Source organism: Lygodium microphyllum, chromosome 26, assembly GCF_053477565.2.
Source record: "Lygodium microphyllum isolate KBCC chromosome 26, Lygodium_microphyllum_v1.1.10, whole genome shotgun sequence".
NCBI classification, from domain to species: domain Eukaryota; kingdom Viridiplantae; phylum Streptophyta; class Polypodiopsida; order Schizaeales; family Lygodiaceae; genus Lygodium; species Lygodium microphyllum.
In genome coordinates, this window is record NC_141160.1 from 48,336,703 (window position 1) to 48,341,602 (window position 4,900).

Consider the following 4,900-nt stretch of genomic DNA (forward strand, 5'->3'; position numbering starts at 1 on the left):
AGATTGAGATTATAATGAATCTCTCTATGCCCATCAACCCAAAGGCAGTACAATGTTTTCTTGTCAATACTCGATACTATTTTCATATTGTGTTGAGTTATATAACAATTCCTTATCCTCTTTATAAGCTACTAGTCACATGAGCATAGACCAAAAAATGCCAAACGCAAAATACCAAACCTCCTACAAAGCATAAAGTAGGTTCTAATGATTGTACCCATTTGGTTCTAATGATTGTACCCATTTTAAAAGCTGTGGACTCGATAATTACATTCTATGTGCGCATCAACATTTCCAAGATTGTGATTGGAGAAATGTTGTGCTAGCCCTACAACCATAATATGCATTTATTGGTGAGTTTCACTAATCAAAAACTCATCAGATGATGGAGGTGAATTATTCAACCATAGGATGGGAAGGATTAGCAATGGTTTACACTATAAAGAAGTTTCACCATTATCATTTTGCTACGCCTTTCACCTTCTTTGTGAACCATCAAGTGTTTCTCTATCTTGTGAAGAAGCCCTATGCTACCAAATGCATCGCTAATTGACTTTTCTTATTGCTGGAATTTGATTTCCTTGTTGTCATACATAAGAGAAAATAGCCCTTCATTGTGGATTACTTGTCGCAAAGAGTAACTAGTGTTGAAAAGGGCTATAGGAGCTGTGATGACCAACTCTTAGTGGCTTACCTATTCCACATTGATCAAGAAGCTCAGCTCTTCAAGGTTGATTTGACACCTCAATTTGTAGATGACATTGTCAATGTCCTTCAGAAAGGTCTACCACAAGGACCAATAAAAAAAAGCATAAGTCACATGCCTCTTAATTAAAACCAAACCATACCAATGGATTGCATGTAGGGTAAAAATTAATGGGCCACCATGATTTTTATTTTTTAGATAGGTAGGTGAATGCCACAAGAAAAGCCTCCTTTTAAGCTAGTTTTGGGTGAATTATTAGCCAAAATATGTAAATGTTTGTATATAAATAGGCTATTTTTTCAGTTTTTAAGCTTGAAAAATATCCCATTGACCAATAAAACCTTTGAAAAGTAGCCTTTGGACTAAAATTTTCCTCTAAATTTTTACCATGATTGCATGTTAATTGTAACATCATCTAGGGTAGAATGACCTTCATAGGTGATGTATCATTGAACATGAGAAAGAGATTATGTTATAAAAGGAAAATGGTGTGATTATTGGAGGATACTTTGATGCAATCATTATAGCTCAAAAAAGACAAATCTTTAAAAAAAGAGAAGGGTTGAATATACAATTGAGTAGGAAGGACCTTGTTAACAGAATGTTAGTCATGCATGAGATAGGATAGTAGTCTAGATTTTACTTTTCAAAACAAATATTGATGCATATGGAAAGGATCCTTTATGATCAAGAAGAAGTTTGAAGATGATACTTATCTATTACAAGATCTCGATAGGATAGTTCATAAAAGAAGGATCAATGGGTTTACTCTCAAGAAATATATTTGCAGAATCACATAAATATATTTCTTATAGTATATTTGGATAGTTTTGGTATTCTAATATATATATATATAAGCTATAGGGTAGATTCTTATAGTTAGAATTTTTGGATAGTTTTGGTATTCTAAAATATAATGTTAATCATGGGGTTTCTAATTATGAATAGCATTCTTAAAGTACACGTTCACACCAAAGAAGTATACCTACCTAGTATGGTAACAAATGAAGCAAGTATGTGGGAGATATGTGCTCTGGAAGTTTAATATGTATAGTAGATTGCATATAGAAATGTGGGACTATAAACCATGTAGAGGTTTCTAGGGCTGAAATGTTTGGAATTTTACTTTGATGTCATTTGAATACTGTATTTTAGAGCCAGAGCTATATTTTTCCTTTAGAAAGCTTACAATTCGAGTTATTGACCAAAAATTATGAGCAATTTTATACCTAAGTGTTTTGATTGACAAGGTTTTGGAAGTCAAACCATGTCCTTATTAAATAGGGGTTTGTTGAGAATCTGCCAATCACACCCTATGTATGCCCCCTTTGTATGGAACAACTAAGCTAGGGAGATGCAGTTCATTCTAGGAAGAGAGACAGATCCCATTGGCACAGTGGATGTAGTGTGCTACCAAGCAATCCTATATAATGATGTACTTGACTATCACTTTCATATGATGATAATGCAATAGTACTTGTCTCTTTCTATCAAGTGTCTATGTCATTGTCAGTATTACACAAGAATGTCTTTATGAGTCCAAGTCTCAATCTTGGAACCTAATTCACTTGTGTAATAACAGTTGTCTTCTTTGTCAATGTCATCATGAGTTCTCTCTTCATCTTCCATCCTCCATAGCTTCCGCATCTGCCAAGCTCTAGATCCCGCATCTTTGACAGGGTTTACTTTTTTCACACTTATATTCCAAACAAGGGGGGGTAGACTAATCATGGTTTGTGAAAATGCTCAATTATGGACTTATCACACTACTTGCAAACAAACTCGATACACAATGTAAATGTTTTTTGTTTGACTTCTCAATGCTTACCCCTTGGCAAAGTCCTGCTAATGGATGGGAGTCCTAAGTAGTAACTTGCATATTTGCCACGTGTTTTATCACTTTTTGAAGTGCATTCCTACTTTAGGAAGTGGATCTTGTTGCAAGATTTCTAGTCCTGCTATGGGAGTTGTGACCTTGAGTGAAATTTTCAAGTATTTAGGTGCATGTTTGCCACTTGGAAAGCACATGGACCTTAATGATAAGGAAAAATATTGGATAATGATGTCCAAGATGAAGTCTTGGATAGGAAGAATACTAACCCACAGAGACTAAGCTAAAATTCGTTTAATGGAAAAACAATTAGATAAATACTAAGCTAGTGATGACCCTTACAATTTCATAGAACAATTTGAGCAATACTGTGAGGCAAATAACATCATGGGTGATGCCAAGAAGACTCAAGCATTCGGGCTTTTCCTAGGAGAAAAGATGCACACTTGGTTCACAAGTCTAGGTGCCACAAAGACGGACTCGTTCACACTGTTAAAAGACATTTATCAAGCTTTTTGTTGAATATGGTAATGGGGATACCCTCGTTGTTCGGAGGATAGACCTCAAACAGTAGGAAGTGAAAAGCATGAGAGATTGTGTCTCAAATCAAGAGCATAGTATCATCTTTGGACATGTTGTATCAAAAATTGGATTTGCGAACAACATAGCTAAGATTGAGATTGTAATTAATCTCTCTATGCCCATCAACCCAAAGGAGGTACAATGTTTTCTTGGCAATACTCGATACTATTTTCATATTGTGTTGAGTTATATAACGATTCCTTAGCCTCTTTATAAGCTACTAGTTACATGGGCATAGACCAAAAAATGCCAAACGCAAAATACCAAACCTCCTACAAAGCATAAAGTAGGTTCTAATGATTGTACCCATTTTAAAAGTTGTGGACTCGATAATTACATTCTATGTGCACGTCAACATTTCCAAGATTGTGATTGGAGCAATGTTGTGCTAGCCCTACAACCATAATATGCATTTATTGGTGAGTTTCACTAATCAAAAACTCATCAGATGATCGAGGTGAATTATTCAACCATAGGATGGGAAGGATTAGCAATGGTTTACACTATAAAGAAGTTTCACCATTATCATTTTGCTACGCCTTTCACCTTCTTTGTGAACCATCAAGTGTTGCTCTATCTTGTGAAGAAGCCTTATGCTAACAAATGCATCACTAATTGATTTTTCTTATTGCTAGAATTTGATTTCCTTGTTGTCATACATAAGAGAAAATAGCCCTTCATTGTGGATTACTTGTTTCAAAGAGTAACTAGTGGTGAAAAGGGCTATAGGAGCTCAGATGACCAACTCTTAGTGGCTTACCTATTCCACATTGATCAGGAAGCTCAGCTCTTCAAGGTTGATTTGACTCCTCAATTTGTAGATGACATTGTCAACGTCCTTTAGAAAGGTCTACCACAAGGACCAATAAAAAAAGCATAAGTCACATGCCCCTTAATTAAAACCAAACCATACCAATGGATTGCATGTAGGGTAAAAATTAATGGGCCCCCATGATTTTTATTTTTTAGATAGGTGGGTGAATGCCACAAGAAAAGCCTCATTTTAAGCTATTTTTGGGTGAATTATTTGCCAAAATATGTAAATTTTTGTATATAAAATTTTTTAAGTTTTTAAGCTTGAAAAATATCTCATTGACAAGTAGCCTTTGGACTAAAATTTTCCTCTAATTTTTTACCATGATTGCATGTTAATTGTATCATCATCTAGGGTAGAATGACCTTCATAGGTGATGTATCATTGAACATGGGAAAGAGACTATGTTATAAAAGGAAAATGGTGTGATTATTGGAGGATACTTTGATGCAATCATTATAGCTCAAAAATTCCTTCAATCACAATTATGGTGGCCTATGCTATTTAAAGATACCAACTAATTTGTTAAGCACTATGATGAGGGCTAACAAACAAAGTTGCCTGCCAGAAAGGATAAAATGAAAGTCACACCATTGATTTCCTACCAATCCTTCGAGAAGTGGGGCATAGAGTTCATGGGACCCATCATTCTAGCAGCTGAATATTTGTAGACTTGATACATTATTGTAACCATCTACTAGATGACTAAATGGGTAGAGGCCTTAGGTAAGTTACTCATGAATAGATGTATGCATCACATGGGTTCAAAATAAGTTATTTTTAAAATACCATTTTTATACATTTTTTACATATATATAAGGGTGTAATATAAAGGGGTTATGTGCTCATAAGTGAAGTTTGGAACAACCAAGTTGAAGGAAGAGAATTAAGGACCAAGAATACTAGTACAATATGTATATCTTTTCTTGCAGTGGGGGTATGGATGTGTAGGAAAAGTGACTTAAAA